Source organism: Anomaloglossus baeobatrachus, chromosome 4, assembly GCF_048569485.1.
Source record: "Anomaloglossus baeobatrachus isolate aAnoBae1 chromosome 4, aAnoBae1.hap1, whole genome shotgun sequence".
Taxonomy (NCBI): Eukaryota; Metazoa; Chordata; class Amphibia; order Anura; family Aromobatidae; genus Anomaloglossus; species Anomaloglossus baeobatrachus.
This window is the reverse complement of record NC_134356.1, coordinates 419,304,614-419,321,730: the sequence shown is the minus strand read 5'-3', so window position 1 is coordinate 419,321,730 and position 17,117 is coordinate 419,304,614. Positions and strand designations below refer to the sequence as shown.

Here is a 17,117-nt window from a genome sequence, read left to right as displayed (position 1 = left end):
ACAATGCCTGAAATACCACAGACCTTATGAATGGCCTTATTCCTCTCTATAAGCTTTTTTTTCCTGCCATCTGATGTAGGGGATGGGACTCTGATTCCAGCGACGTATTCCTTACTGAAGTACTTGCTTTAGTTTTGATAAAATCACTGTTTTATCTACTGCAGATGTCCAGTTCTCTGAATGCTGAGCTCTATATGACCCCACCCACACCACTGATAGGCAGCTTTCTGTGTGCTGTGCATAGGCAATAAGCTGCTAATCAGTAGTGGGGATGAAACTAAATAGAGCTCATGAGTGTGAAGGACTACTTTACAGCAGGTCTACTAGTCCTCTGGTGATAAAGTAACTTTTTTTTACCAGCAGGAGATTATCAAAACTACAGCAAGACGCTTAGTAAATGACAAATCGCTGAAATCAAGGTCTCTGTTTTTACATCATGCTGCTCTCAATCTGGTATCACATTCCCTTTAAAGATTGTTTCTACCCAAAACTAATACACTCTTATTAATAAATTAGTAGTCAAATTTAGAAACTATGTTTTCTGTAATCCCTTCTGTGCCACCACTGCAGGAGGTTTCCTCTCCAGCCTAATAGGGACAGGAAACACATAGAGGTTAAATAGCCTCTCCACACCCTTTAACCCCAGTGTTTTTCCTGTCCCTTGGGGCATTAAGAGGTTTCCTGGGATGTTGTGGCCCGCCATCAGTCATTCCATTTGATTTACCTTTCTTAGTAGCAGAGCAGCAAAGGCTGATCACACTGCCTTCCTCCTCAGTAGGCTGCTCCTGCTTTCTTCGGGAGCAGGAATGCACTATTCTCCAGCGCCCAGGGTAATGCTGAATGGTGGTAGGCTGGGGTCGTGTCGAAGCTCCCCAGCCTTGTTCCTCCTTCCCCAACATGGTAAATGTGCATAGGAAGTGACAGCAGCCACCAGATCCTTGGGGCATGATGTCACTTCTAGGTGCATTCCACGGTGGAACGCAGAGAGTTTTAAAAGCAGGAAATTTGAAAATTGGACTGCTGGAGCAGCAGGATCTATCCTGGGACCTATACAGAGAGGATTCCTGGGGAAGCAGGAGGAGGAATCTCATCAAAAGCAGGAGGAGGCATCTCATCAAAATGAATGTTGTCACACTGAGTCATGGTTACTGGACTATAAGTGACCCTGACAGAAGACAACCTAAGGTATGGAATTTATAAGATGGAGGGTGTGGTTTCTCTTAGATTTGCATCTGTAGAGCCCAGTGGAAACCAAGGCCCAGTAAGTTTTACTGGTATGAATAAGGTCCCACTTTAGAACAGGATCTGAACTTATGAAATCTCACAAGGATCCTGGGCCAAACGCTAAAGCTACAATTGTAAAAAACTTTATGCCAAGAGTGCACGGAAAAGATTCTAAAAGAGGAACAGCCATCCCCGTATAGAAGTAAGGGGTATGGTGCATCAGTAGATTCAGTCTTACCTAGACTTTTTCTCTCAATCATTTACTATGGCATCATCGGGAGAAAAAAAAGAGGAAGTATAACCAAAGGGACAGTTCAGCCTTTGAAGCGGACTTATCCATCCATGAAAAATGGCTGGAAGAAGGAAAGCTAACCCCGAGTCACAGTTTAGAACAGCAAGACAAAAAATATAATTTTTCTTCCGAAGACATGAAGGAGCGCTTATCGGCAGTAAGAAATCCAATGGAAGTAGAAGAAGAAAAGACTATTAAAACAGCCCACGATGAAATGTTCAGCGGGCTATGGTCAAAGAGGAAAATTGTATTCCCTATTCATGATAACATACAGAATTTATTTCTGGATGGGTGGGAGTTCCAAAAGAGAAATGGCTAAGCGTTCTGGGAGAACTGAAGGATAAGATAATGGCAAGATATTCAGTCATATCAAATACCAGGAGGAGAGCACTCTAGTTGAAGATGTAGAGCGGAGATATTGTATCAAAGTCTAAACTTTTTTCCATATTCCTTTCAGAGGAGAGTATGTGTTTGATCTGGATTTGGGCGATATGTTAGAAAAAGCTTCTGATAACAATAAATTGCTACCTTAACCAAACATCTTCAGAAGATCTCTTCCTACCCCCCCCGCCCCCTGAAGACTAGAACTAAGATCTCTACAATCTCTCAGATTACAGAAAATCCTGAACCCAGGGCTCCAATACCTACAAGCATCAGGAGTGATCTCTCCAGTTCCAGAAATAGAATGAGGCAAGGGCCAATATTCTCATCTATTCCTGATAAAGAAACCAATTGAGGCCTACAGAATTATCACCTGTACCACCATATTACCTGCAGAACATTCAAAATGGAGTCTATAGGATTCTTGGTCCCGCTAAAAAGAAAAACTTCGCTATGGCAACCCTCGATCTACAGGATGCTTATTATCATCTGCCCATACATCCAGCATATCAGAAATTCCTAAGATTTGCTGTCACTCAAGGATAAGAAGTTCTTTATTCCCAGTTCAACATCTTTCCCATCAGGATTTCTTCAGCACCTTGGGTGCTCAAGAACATCATGGTGGAGATGGTAGCGTTCATCAGTAAGTAAGACATTTGCATAATTTCCTATCTTGATGATTTTTTAATTATGGCTCTCTCTATTCCATGACTCAGAGAAAATCTGCAGACAAGACTCAAAATTTTAGAATCTCTAGGTAAATCTACACAAATCAGACTTAAATCTTTCCATCAAAAAGGTTTTCCTAGGGATTATCTAAATTAATGTACACCACTGCGCAACCAGCTCTGTCCTTACCTATTGTACCATCACCCATTCCCTATAGACTGTGAGCCCTCGCGGGCAGGGTCCTCTCTCCTCCTATACCAGTCTGTTATGTACTGTTAATGATTGTTGTATGTATACCCTCTTCCACTGTAAAGTGCCATGGAATGAATGGCGCTATAAAAATAAATAATAATAATAATAATAAATTCCTAAGAACAGACATCTTATGCATTCAGGTAGTACCTTGGGCTCAAGCCCATAGAAGAATCCTTCAAAATTTAATTCTTTCATGCTGAGACAGATCTACAGGTTCACTTAGCAGAAGAGTCTACTTGCCCTACTATGCAAGAGTGCCTTACCAGTAATTCAGTTTCTAAGAAACCTCAACGACAGCATGGGTAGTTTACCACCCTTTTGTTCTTTTGGGTATTTGATCAAATACATATTTAAAGTTTCCATACCTGTTTGGTACTTTAGAAAAACACTGAGGATAGAGGGCGTGAAGGAGCTACTTAACCTCTTTGTGTTTCCTGTTCCTATTAGGATGAGGAGGCAACCTCTTGTGGTGCTGTCGTGGAAGGTTCTTAGAAACCGAATTACCGGTAAGTCTAAGTTTATTTTTATTACAAGATGTACCTACAAACATAGTTATGTTTTAGTTGTAGCAGCATAAACCTTTAATACATAATAAATATCTATTTAGCACATAAAACAATTGACACACTTCATACTTGGTAGGGATTTTCCTATAGTGCAAAAGTCACCCTGAGTTTAGCTGTTCTATTTTTACTTTCAATTAGGAATGGCATAATATTAAGAGTCGGTCTGTCACTATGCATTAGCTCCACATCACTAAAGGTGATAGTACCCATATGTAGGAAGATCAGAAAGCTAAGCTGAAAGCTCAAAGACTTCAGGAGGAGAGTCCTACCCAGACTCAGCCGGAATCAGTGACTACTGACTAGTCCATGATTGGTAGTGGTGTCAAATAGTATAATCTCCAGGAGATTACAGTTAAATGTGATTACTGCTAGTGTGAGGGGACACATTTGTAAGGATTATTATCTATTTAAGCCATGTCTGGATACAAATAGATTGGATTGTCATGTGTTTATAGCAAGCTGTCTCTTGGACAAAAAATTGAACAGTGTTCTTTTAGAGGAAGGAAAAGCTTTTACTGTAAAATGTTTCCTAATTTTTGCAGCTTTTTGTCACTAAAGCGGGCTTTACACACTGCGACATCGCTAATGCGAACTCGTTGGGGTCACGGAATTCGTGACGCACATCCGGCCGCATTAGCGATGCCGTTGCGTGTAACACCGATAAGCGATTTTGCATCGTTGCAAAAACGTGCAAAATCGCTAATCGGCGACACGGGGGTCCATTCTCAAATCTCGTTACTGCAGCAGTAACGAGGTTGTTCCTCGTTCCTGCGGCAGCACACATCGCTCCGTGTGACACCGCAGGAACGAGGAAGCTCTCCTTACCTGCCTCCCGGCCGCTATGAGGAAGGAAGGAGGTGGGCGGGATGTTACGTCCCGCTCATCTCCGCCCCTCCGCTGCTATTGGGCGGCGGTTCAGTGACGTCGCTGTGACGCCGCACGGACCGCCCCCTTAGAAAGGAGGCGGTTCGCCCGTCACAGCGACATCGCCGGACAGGTATGTATGTGTGACCGGTCTGGGCGATGTTGTGCGGCACGGGCAGCGATTTGCCCGTGTCGCGCAACAGATGGGGGCGGCTACCCACACTAGCGATATCGGGACCGATATCGCAGTGTGTAAAGTAGCCTTTAGGCTATATTCACATGTCCATTAGTCATCCGATAGAACAGATCCAACAGCAATTAATTGGCAAAAAAAGTTGTGGAGACACAAGTTTCTTGTGAGTTTTGAAAAAAATAGATTTTTGCAGGATCTGTTTTTTTTTATCATGGGAGTCTATGGAAAATGGATCCCATATTTATCTTCCATTTGAAACTGATCCAGTAAGCAAAAAATAGATCCTTTGCAACTGCAAGAAAAACAGAATGCTAAAAAGCGGATCCATGTTCAATAGACTCCCATCTTTTAAAAATTGGACCTAATTGTTTAAAAGCGGAGAAGAAAGTTGTGTTTGCACAACTTTTTTGCCAACAGAGTCCTGCTGTATCCATTCTAACGGATGATTACAGGACATGTGAACATAGCCTAATATTGAAGTCTATGGAAAATGGATCTGGTAAATAGACATCTGTTTTCTTCTATTTGAAACCAATCTAGTAAGCAAAAATGGATACTTTCCAAATGAATGAAAAACGGATGGCTAATATAATTAAAGGACCTTATTCCATAGGCTTCAATGGTAAAGAAAAAAAAACGGATCCAGTTGACAGAATTTTATTTAGCCACACAACCAAGTTGTGCCTACAAGACATTTTTGTCAATTAATTGCAACTGGATCTGTCCTAACTAATGGGTTCTGGACATGTGAACATAGCCTTACAAAAGAACTGCAGTAATTGTATCTGACTCCAATGTACAGCAAAATAAACAATTGATAACTATATGAACGCTGCCAATCCCCCAAAAAGTGCCTTAGGAATAAAACCTGGGACTTTTTGTGGAATGTATAGTAATTTCTAATGAAATATGGAGAATACTATTTCAAAATACTAAACAAAAGTGTTGCAACGCTATATCTTACCACAGCATGAATGAAAACCTCCAGTTCCTGTACATTTTCATAATCTAAAGGCCTGGACAGCAATACTTTTCCGTTATTAGGGAGATCCATGTGAAAGTATTTAAAATCACCCTGTGAACAATAAAAAACATATCTTTCTTTATAAACACATGGCACAAATTATGCTCAGGTTAAAGCTCCTCAATAGATATAAACAGGAATACATTAATCTCATACACAAAGTCAAACAAGGAGGTCTTCCCCTGGGTGGCATATCTACAGGACCACATTATTGAAAGCAGATCCATTGGCACATGTTCTGCTAGCAAGGTGGCTGTATACCAGGGAAGGCAAAGTAAAATTTGCCCTTGGCATTGTTGTCTAACAGTAAAATAGAGAAAATTATTTTGACATCCCCTTGTTACTTTTCAACCGAATTCCGTTCAAAATGCTATTTCTGTTTTTTGAAATTTAAATAGCCGGAAGCATTTACCATTTGTCCACTGTTAAATCGGTGGTGGTAGTGATCCAAAAACAGGAACCTACATCAGTCACCAGAATGAGGGATATCTGTTTCCCCAAAATTGCAGAATTGCGGTTCAGAAAAATATCAGTAAAGTGGTCGTCAAGTATTTATTTATTTTATTTGTAGTACCATTAATTAATTCCACAGCACTTAACAGATATCATTATCACCGTGCCCAATGGGGCTCATTATCTGAATTCACTATGTGGATTGTGGGAGGAAACCGGAGTACCCGGTGGAAACACATGCAAATACAAACTCCTTGGAGATGTTGGTACTGTATAGAGTACTGATACCCTGTTTCCCTGAAAATAAGACCTATCCAGAAAATAAGCTCTAGCATGATTTTAAAGGGAACCAATCACCAGGATTTTTGTATATAACCTAAAGCCAGTGCTATGCTGGCACTATCAGGCTATTCTATATATTATACAGAGTTATTACACACAGAGGGATCTATTTCAAGTGTTTACTTCTGTTAATGTTGATGATTATGGCTTACAGCCAATGAAAACCCAAAAGTCATTATCTCAGAAAATTAGAATATTTTATAAGACCAACTTAAAAAATGATTTTAGAGTCAGAAATTTTGGCCTCCTGAAAAGTGTGTACAGTAAATGCACTCAATACTTGGCCAGGGCTCCTTTTGCATGAATTACTGCATCAATGCGGCATAGCATGGAGGCGATCAGCTTGTGGCATGGTGTCTCTCATCTTCCTCTTTACAATACCCCATAGATTCTCTATGGGGTTTAGGTCAGGCAAGTTTGCTGGCCAATCAAGCACAGTAATACTGTGGTTACTAAACCAGGTATTGGTACTTTTGGCAGTGTGGACAGTTGCCAAGTCCTGCTGGAAAATGAAATTTCCATCTCCAAAAAGCTTGTCGGCAGAGGGAAGCATGAATTGCTCTAAAATTTCCTGGTAGACGGCTGTGCTGACTTTGTTCGTGATAAAATACAGTTGACCTACAGCAGCAGATGACATGTCTTCCCAAACCATCACTGATTGTGGAAACGTCACACTAGACCTCAAGCAGCTTGGACTGTGGCCACTCCACTCTTCCTCCAGACTCTGGGACCTTGATTTCCAAATGAAATACAAACTTTACTTTAACCAAAAAACAACACCTTGGACCACTGAGCAATAGTCCAGTTATTTTTCTCCCTGGCCGAGGTAAGATGCTTCTGGCATTGTCTAATGGTCATGAGTGGCTTGACACAAGGAATGTGACACTTGTAGCCCATGTCCTGGATACGTCTGTGTGTGGTGGCTCTTGAAGCACTGACTCCAGCAGCAGTCTATTTCTTGTGAATCTCCCCCAAATTTTTAAATTGACTTTTCTTAACAATCCTATCAAGGCTGCAGTTATCCCGGTTGCTTGTGCACCTTTTTCTACCACACTTTTCCTTCCACTCAAATTTCCATTAATATGTTTGGATACAGCACTCTGTGAACAGCCAGCTCCTTTAGCAATGACCTTTTTTGCCTTACTCTCCTTGTGGAGTGTGTCATTGACTGCCTTCTGGACATCTGTTAAGTCAGCAGTCTGCCCCACGATTGTGTAGCCTACTGAATCAGACTAAAGGCTGCTTTACACCTTACAATTACAAATGCGATATCGTATGCGATCGCACACGCCCCCATCGTATGTGCGGCACGGTCAATTTGTTGCCTGTGTCGCACAAACGATTAAATCCCGTCACACGTACTTACCTTCCATACGAACTCGCTGTGGGCGGCGAACATCCACTTCCTGAAGGGGGAGGGACGTGCGGCGTCACAGGGACGTGACAAAGCGGCCAGCCAATTGAAGTGGAGGAGCGGAGATAAGCGGGACGTAAACATCCCTCCCACCTCCTTCCTTCAGCATTGCCGGCGGGACGCAGGTAAGATGTGTTCATCGTTCCCGGGGTGTCACACATTGCGATGTGTGCTGCCTCGGGAACATTGAACAACCGGACGTTCAATTTTTAGTAACTGAACGACGTGTATGCGATCAACGTGTTTTCGTTCAATCGCAATGGCACGTAGGTTTCACACACTACAATATCACTAACGATGCCGCCAGGTGTGCGTCACTTACGACGTGACCCCGCCGACACATCGTTAGATATATTGTAGCGTGTAAAGCCCGCTTTCGGGACCATTTTAAATGCTTAGGAAAACTTTGCAGGTGTTTTGTTTTGTGGTAATTCTAATTTTCTGAAATAATGACTTTTGGGTTTTCATTGGCTGTAAGCCATAATCATCAACATTAACAGAAATAAACACTTGAAATAGATCACTCTGTGTGTAATGTCTCTATATAATATACGCATTTCCCTTTTTGTATTTAATTTCTGAAATAAATTAATGTTTTGATGATATTCTATTTTATTTAGATGCACCTGTATTGTAATGTACTTTCTTTTGATTTGTTAGTCTGGATATACACTTCAATGTGTAATATATCTAATATGCTTGAATGTGGGACTTAAACCACTACCGTAATTAAACTTACTATTACACACAGCTATTATGTCTGCTTTGAGGTAAAACTGTAGTGACCATTTTAAGTTTCCCTTTTCTTTAGAAGCAAATCTACTAGTTTATTTATCTTTCTAAGAAAATGGAAGGCATACAGTCATAAATTAGCAGTATTTTTCAAAGGCCCTTTGTTGCTTCCTCTTTCTTTAACGTGAAAGTAAATGAAACGATAAAATAATTTAACCTCTTACTGACATTGGATGTGCCAGTAATGTCTAGTGTCGAGTGCCTGTGTGTGGAGAGCTGAAGTCATTCCATACTTGTCAGATGCCGGCCGTGTAACACAGCCGGCATTTACCTGTAACAGCAGCGCTGAAAGCTCCCAACAATAATCAAAAGAATTGTGAGGTTCTCAATTCTTTCAATGCCAGTCTCTGCTGCACCCCTTTAGAGTGCGATCACATCTGTGTATATATATATATATACAGTTAGGTCCAGAAATATTTGGACAGTGACACAATTTTCGCGAGTTGGGCTCTGCATGCCACCACATTGGATTTGAAATGAAACCTCTACAACATAATTCAAGTGCAGATTGTAACGTTTAATTTGAAGGTTTGAACAAAAACATCTGATAGAAATTGTAGGAATTGTACACATTTCTTTACAAACACTCCACATTTTAGGAGGTCAAAAGTAATTGGACAAATAAACCAAACCCAAACAAAATATTTTTATTTTCAATATTTTGTTGCGAATCCTTTGGAGGCAATCACTGCCTTAAGTCTGGAACCCATGGACATCACCAAACGCTGGGTTTCCTCCTTCTTAATGCTTTGCCAGGCCTTTACAGCCGCAGCCTTCAGGTCTTGCTTGTTTGTGGGTCTTTCCGTCTTAAGTCTGGATTTGAGCAAGTGAAATGCATGCTCAATTGGGTTAAGATCTGGTGATTGACTTGGCCATTGCAGAATGTTCCACTTTTTTGCACTCATGAACTCCTGGGTAGCTTTGGCTGTATGCTTGGGGTCATTGTCCATCTGTACTATGAAGCGCCGTCCGATCAACTTTGCGGCATTTGGCTGAATCTGGGCTGAAAGTATATCCCTGTACACTTCAGAATTCATCCGGCTACTCTTGTCTGCTGTTATGTCATCAATAAACACAAGTGACCCAGTGCCATTGAAAGCCATGCATGCCCATGCCATCACGTTGCCTCCACCATGTTTTACAGAGGATGTGGTGTGCCTTGGATCATGTGCCGTTCCCTTTCTTCTCCAAACTTTTTTCTTCCCATCATTCTGGTACAAGTTGATCTTTGTCTCATCTGTCCATAGAATACTTTTCCAGAACTGAGCTGGCTTCATGAGGTGTTTTTCAGCAAATTTAACTCTGGCCTGTCTATTTTTGGAATTGATGAATGGTTTGCATCTAGATGTGAACCCTTTGTATTTACTTTCATGGCGTCTTCTCTTTACTGTTGACTTAGAGACAGATACACCTACTTCACTGAGAGTGTTCTGGACTTCAGTTGATGTTGTGAACGGGTTCTTCTTCACCAAAGAAAGTATGCGGCGATCATCCACCACTGTTGTCATCCGTGGACGCCCAGGCCTTTTTGAGTTCACAAGCTCACCAGTCAATTCCTTTTTTCTCAGAATGTACCCGACTGTTGATTTTGCTACTCCAAGCATGTCTGCTATCTCTCTGATGGATTTTTTCTTTTTTTTCAGCCTCAGGATGTTCTGCTTCACCTCAATTGAGAGTTCCTTAGACCGCATGTTGTCTGGTCACAGCAACAGCTTCCAAATGCAAAACCACACACCTGTAATCAACCCCAGACCTTTTAACTACTTCATTGATTACAGGTTAACGAGGGAGACGCCTTCGGAGTTAATTGCAGCCCTTAGAGTCCCTTGTCCAATTACTTTTGGTCCCTTGAAAAAGAGGAGGCTATGCATTACAGAGCTATGATTCCTAAACCCTTTCTCCGATTTGGATGTGAAAACTCTCATATTGCAGCTGGGAGTGTGCACTTTCAGCCCATATTATATATATAATTGTATTTCTGAACATGTTTTTGTAAACAGCTAAAATAACAAAACTTGTGTCACTGTCCAAATATTTCTGGACCTAACTGTATATATATATATATATATATATATATATATATATAATTGCTGAGATTCTTTGCCAGAAGAGTTGGTCAGTGTCAGGCGAGTGTCATACGTTTTTTTTCTCAATTAGCTTCCATATGTCATGCAATTGCGTGTTTTTTTTTCTCAGTTGGAAAAAAAAACACACTCATGACATATGGATTCTAGGTAAGAAAAAAATAACATATGATACTCGCCTGAAACAGAGAAGCTTTTCTGGCTAAGAATCTCAGCAATTTTATATATACAGATGGGATCACAGCCTTATACAGATAACCTTCGCAAAGATTATTTGGGTCGAATTTTCAGAAAATTATTTTTGTATTTATGTTTTGGTGTTAATAAACATCACCTTTATTCCTTATTAAAAGGGACACTGTCACCAGGTTTTAACCCCCATCTGAGAGCAGCATAATGTAGAGACAGAGACCCTAATTCCAGTGATGTGTCACTTATTGAGCTGTTTGTTGTCATTTTGATAAAATCATTGTTTTCTCTACTGCAGATCTAGCAGTTATACAGAGCTCATGAATATGCTGGACTACCTGTTAGCAGGCCAAGTAGTCCTCTAATGATAATCTACTGCTGATTAATCAGTGATTTTATGAAAACTACACTAAGCAGCCCAGTAAGTGAAACATCACTGGAATCAGGGTCTCTGCTCCTACGTTATGCTGCTCTCAGATTAGGGGGCAAAAAACTGGTTACAAATTCCCTTTAAGTCCCAAAGTATCCTTTATGAATTTTGGACTTTAGTCTTTCTTCTGAGCACGAATATATGCAGTAGAGAAAATTTGTTGATTTATTCTTAAAAGAGGACTTACTGTATCACCAGTTTTTGCTCATATTTTACTCACACTGTTTTCTGAGTATTCTGTGTTTGTTTTTATCTAGGCCTTTTACTGTTAATTGTTATGGCTTGTACCAAGGGAGCTTGGCTCACAGACTTTTCTGGGGATGTATTATTTGGCCGCTTTTCACTGGCATCCAATAATAATAATAATAATAATAATAATAATTTTATTCATTTATATAGCGCTGTTAATTCCACAGCGCCTTACATACATCAGGAACACTGTCCCCATTGGGGCTCACAATCTAAGGTCCCTATCAGTATATTTTTGAATTGTGGGAGGAAACCCACGCAAACACGGGGAGAACATACAAACTCCTTGCAGATGGTGTCCTTGGTGGAATTTGAACCGAGGACCCCATCGCTGCAAGACTGCAGTGCTAACCACTGAGCCACCGTGCCGCCCTATCAATGCTATTTTGGGAAGGACCATAAAATTTAGCAGTAAATAAAAAAGCTAAAATCTAGGGAACCAGATGACAAATTAATAAAAACAAGCAAACAAAAACATTAATACTTGGGAGCAGCAGGAATAAAATAAGAGTAACAACTGGTCACTTTGGGCATGATGACAAGTCCTCTTTAAAGTGGATGTAAAATTGCAGTGTTACAATGATAACTCACAATAGGCCATATTAATAAACAACATGCCATTTGGTAAATAAGCAAAATAACTAATACATGCATCAAGAAGGGATTATTTTTAGTGTTCACATTTAAGTGGGTTAATCGGCTGCTGGAGCTCATAGACCTTTCTGTAGCTGGTTTTCTTTTTTCCTTTTCAGAAACTAGTGTCTCTTGAAGAGCCTTTGGTGACCTATTCAATGTGAATCCTAGTACAGTGGAACCTTGGATTAAGAGTAACTTAGTTTGAGAGCGGTTTACAAGACAAGCAAAGATTTTTACAAATTTGTAACTTGGTTTAAGAGCAATGCTTTGCAATAAGAGCAAATACTCACCGTGCACACTTCCGGTTCTGTCCTTTCACTGCGCTCTGACCCGCTCTGGACGTAACTTTCTGTACATATGTACTGTATACAATATACCATTGTACAATACAGTATATACTATATAGCATGTCTATCAATTTGCATTTGTGGATACAGTATTGTACTTTCTTTCTGCTATTCCTTGTACTGTAATCTGCCTGTGCAGTATTCCTACCCCACATTTGGCTTAGTTCTGCCCTTATTTTGGAGTGAATAGATTTGGGGTGTGTTTTTTGTGTATTGTACTAGAATAAAGGTTTTCATATTTATACATCATTTTTTTCTCTCTGTAGTGAACATCCCGCACACCAACAATTCTTGTGTAAGCCAACGTGCAGTTTAATTTGTTTTCTAAGTTTTTTACTGTACAGTACAGCATTTTGTATTAGTGTACTGTAATAATTTTATATGAATACAGTGCATTATTTTGTATTGCTGAAATAAGTTTGTATAAATGCAGTAAATATTTTTGGGTTGTGGAACAAATTGTCTGTTTCAATTATTTCCTATGCGAAAATTTGCTTTGATATAAGAGTAACTTGGTTTAAGAGCTCACTCCCGGAACCAATTATGCTCGTAATCCAAGGTTCCACTGTAGACCCTGGCTTAGGCGGGCTTTACACGTTGCGACATCGCAAGCCGATGCTGCGATGTCGCACGCGATAGTCCCCGCCCCTGTCGCAGGTACGATATCTTGTGATAGCTGGCGTAGCGATAATTATCGCTATGCCAGCTTCACATGCACTCACCTGCCCTGTGACCGTCGTTCTGGCCGGCGACCCGCCTCCTTCCTAAGGGGGCAGTCGTGCGGCGTCACAGTGATGTCACACGGCAGGCGGCCAATGGCGGCGGAGGGGCGGAGATGAGCAGGATGTAAACATCCCGCCCACCTCCTTCCTTCCGTATAGCCGCTGGCGGCAGGTAGGAGATGTTCCTCGCTCCTGCGACTTCACACACAGCGATGTGTGCTGCAGCAGGAACGAGGGACTACATCGTACCTGTCGCGGCACCGGCATTATGGAAATGTCGGAGCCTGCACCGATGATACAATAACGACGCTTTTGCGCTCGTTGATCGTATCATCTAGGATTTACACACTACGACATCGCAAGTGATGCCGGATGTGCGTCACTTTCGATTTGACCCCACCGACATCGCACCTGCGATGTCGTAGTGTGCAGAGCCGCCCTTAAGGTAATGTTACATACCAATAATTTATTCATGGTATAACAAATGATCAACATTTCTGATTGTATTATAATACAACTAAAGATGTACTTATGGATTATCTGATACACATGTGAACCAGTCACTGGCATTACACGGTAGAATAGTTGTACTCACCCTTGTTCGGTCTATTACATACATCAATGTATCTCCATCTAAATCCATTGCTTTCGCAGTAAATACTACAGAGTCCACCTCAGCCAGCTTAAAAACATGCAATGGAAACACGGAGGTAAATTGTTACATTGTTACACTGTCCATAACTTTAATTACATTCTATTTCAGAGTAATCCTCTAAACTACACTGTAGAGTTGTTATTTCTTACTGCTTTGTGTCTACCACACCTATGTGTCTCTAAGTTACAGACCACGATTGGACACAGATATAAGAGGCCCCTGTGCAAAAACAATATTTGGGCCCATTGCAGTCTTATCAGTTGCACAACATTCCCAGTGATCCTGAGCCTAATTATCTCGATTTCTTTAGGGATTGTGCACACAACGTGTTTTCTAGGTGGATTTTATCTGAAATCCACCTTAAACTTCCTTCTCTATGGATGGGATGGCCCTATATTCTATTGTCAGGTGGTCCATTAGCAATAACTTCCAGAAATAAATTGGCATTTACGACTGGTTACCAATCTGAAGAAAAAAACGTCCTATTAATTACCTCACTGATGTTCTGAGCAGCAATAGATTCCTCCAAAAACTTTGGTTTATTATCATTTTCATTAAGAATTTGAACTATTATTCTGTACTGGACCTAGTGATAGGAGAGAAAGAATAAAGTGGGAATATGTAGGTTAGATGCCTTTGTGTCAAATGACAAAAAAATGATACAAGAGTGTGACGCCCTGGACTAGCCAGGTAGTCACAGGTAGACCCCCTGCACAAACACCAGCCCCTAAAAAGGTGTCAGCAGCCAACCTACAAACCCTGAGTCACCTCCCTCAGAGCTTGATGAACACACCAGGGGTGGAGCCAGGCGGTTGGCCACGCCCATCGAGGAGTTCATAGGGCCTGAGGCAGGAAACACAAACAGAAGCAGATCAGATTAGTTGTGGAGCAGATTAGTGACAGGAGTGAAGGAGAGTAGGAGCAAAGAGTAGATATCTGCGTGGGGTCTGGGTTGGAGCCCGGACACCCCGAGACCAGGAGGCAGATGGTGGTGGCCACCTGTAGGAGCCGGGAAGTCGGCTGGTGGAACCGTAAGGGATCGGGACAGGGTAGTGGCCCACCGGTACCGAACCGGGGAACCAACTGGAAACCGGAGCACCAGGAGGGGTACTCAGACCCAGAACGAGGTCCAGAAGCCAGTGGACCACATCGAATTTACTGATTGAGGTCTGGATCTTAGGTTCTTTCCCGTACCAAGACCTGAAAGACGCCCACTGGGGGATAGAAAGCCACCGCACAGGCAGAGAGATCCCACGGGCCAGCGCCTGCGGGCAAACGGGTCCCCCGACACACATAAAGCCGGGAGCGGACTACCGTTGCTGAAGCATAGGCAGTCAAGATCTACAAACAAAGGTGCAGGAGAAAGGCGGAAACCACCAACCCGAGTAAGGGGCAAAGTGCAGCCGGCTGCGGGCGCCTACCACAATCCTTTTTGGTTTACCAGAGACTCCGGTGTATCTGTCATAGTGAGTATAACAGTGCCCTCGGGCCGCGCACCGCACCGCACCGCAGCAACACGCCTGCACCTATCCCAACCACCGGGTCCCGCGACCATCACCCCCTGCCCACGTAGGGGTTAACACCAGGCTGTATAACACCGTCCCCGGGAACCTAGTTAACGGCAGCGGTGGTGTCCACATTCACCACAACCCGTGGGTGGCGTCACGAACTTAAATCCCTAAAACCGCCAAGGCCCCGAACGTAAACCTCCCCACCGAAATCCCTACACGTAGCGCCAGCTTTCCTTCAGAGCGACGTGACCCCCGGTTCCGGAGGCGCTCAAGCCACCCACCAGAAACGAGCCCGGACCCGAGCGGCTCGGCAGGCAGCCGAGCACGGGGCGGTACAAGAGCATGGCTTAATACACTTCCACAAGATCAAACATCCTTATAAAAGCAGATATAAAACAATCAATTAATTGGAAATGATTAACTCTTTACAAAGTCTATTCTTTGTTGGTTGTCCAAACTACAAAACACACTGGTTGAAACTAGGAACCTGATTTTTCTATTTTCAGTATCAATTAACCAAAGATATACTGCAAATAAAAGCAATATTACAATTGCCTGATTTGCCAATACTGTTCTTTTTAACCAAGTGTCACATAATTTATTGTTACCGTTGGATATCCTTCCTCAGAACAGGAAAGGGTGACTAGTAGAACAGAAGAGTCCAGAGCCTAAAAAATAAAATCATGACATTTACTGATGTCCAGTCCTTAATTAGATAAATATTACATTTCTAGTGTAAATTTTTCCCCAAAATTTAGCCATAATTACCTCTTTATCGAGTGTTTTGCCAGAAGACACATTGAGCCAGACATTTTTCCCATCCAAGTAAAACCAATCAGAGTCTGTCCCGCTTAGACACAGTTTTACTGTTGTGGTTACTGGGTCTCCAAACATACTAAGATTAGCCACAAATGTCCCGTTAGGGCTGTTCTCTGGTATCTCTGTGAAGATGTTGCTACCTCCAGAACATTGATCACCTGAAATTTTATAAAATGAAACTCGTTTTAAGGAAATCAATCAGAAAACATTTTTCTTATGTGCATCATTCATAGACATTCCCACATTATTACACATCGTTAATATATACAGTGCCTACAAGTAGTATTCAACCCCCTGCAGATTTAGCAGGTTTACACATTCGGAATTAACTTGGCATTGTGACATTTGGACTGTAGATCAGCCTGGAAGTGTGAAATGCACTGCAGCAAAAAAGAATGTTATTTCTTTTTTATTTTTTTTTTTTAAATTGTGAAAAGTTTATTCAGAGGGTCATTTATTATACAACCCCTCAATCCACCAGAATTCTGTTTGGTTCCCCTAAAGTATTAAGAAGTATTTCAGGCACAAAGAACAATGAGCTTCACATGTTTGGATTAATTATCTCTTTTTCCAGCCTTTTCTGACTAATTAAGACCCTCCCCAAACTTGTGAACATCACTCATACTTGGTCAACATGGGAAAGACAAAGGAGCATTACAAGGCCATCAGAGACAAGATCGTGGAGGGTCACAAGGCTGGCAAGGGGTACAAAACCCTTTCCAAGGAGTTGGGCCTACCTGTCTCCACTGTTGGGAGCATCATCCGGAAGTGGAAGGCTTATGGAACTACTGTTAGCCTTCCACGGCCTGGACAGCCTTTGAAAGTTTCCACCCGTGCCGAGGCCAGGCTTGTCTGAAGAGTCAAGGCAAACCCAAGGACAACAAGGAAGGAGCTCCGGGAAGATCTCATGGCAGTGGGGACATTGGTTTCAGTCAATACCATAAGTAACATACTCCACCGCAATGGTCTCCGTTCCAGACGAGCCCGTAAGGTACCTTTACTTTCA

At 41.9% G+C, this 17,117-nt stretch overlaps 1 long non-coding RNA gene across 1 annotated transcript in view; it reads left to right on the top strand.

Moving 5' to 3' along the window:
* LOC142301594 (uncharacterized) overlaps positions 1-12,674 on the top strand; it is a 50,122-nt gene extending 37,448 nt beyond the window's left edge. Inside the window, exons 3-4 of the long non-coding RNA XR_012752839.1 lie at positions 3,269-3,327; positions 12,174-12,674. This is a non-coding gene — a long non-coding RNA (uncharacterized LOC142301594). The remainder of the gene's footprint in view (positions 1-3,268; positions 3,328-12,173) is intronic.
* The last annotated feature ends 4,443 nt before the right edge of the window (positions 12,675-17,117 follow it).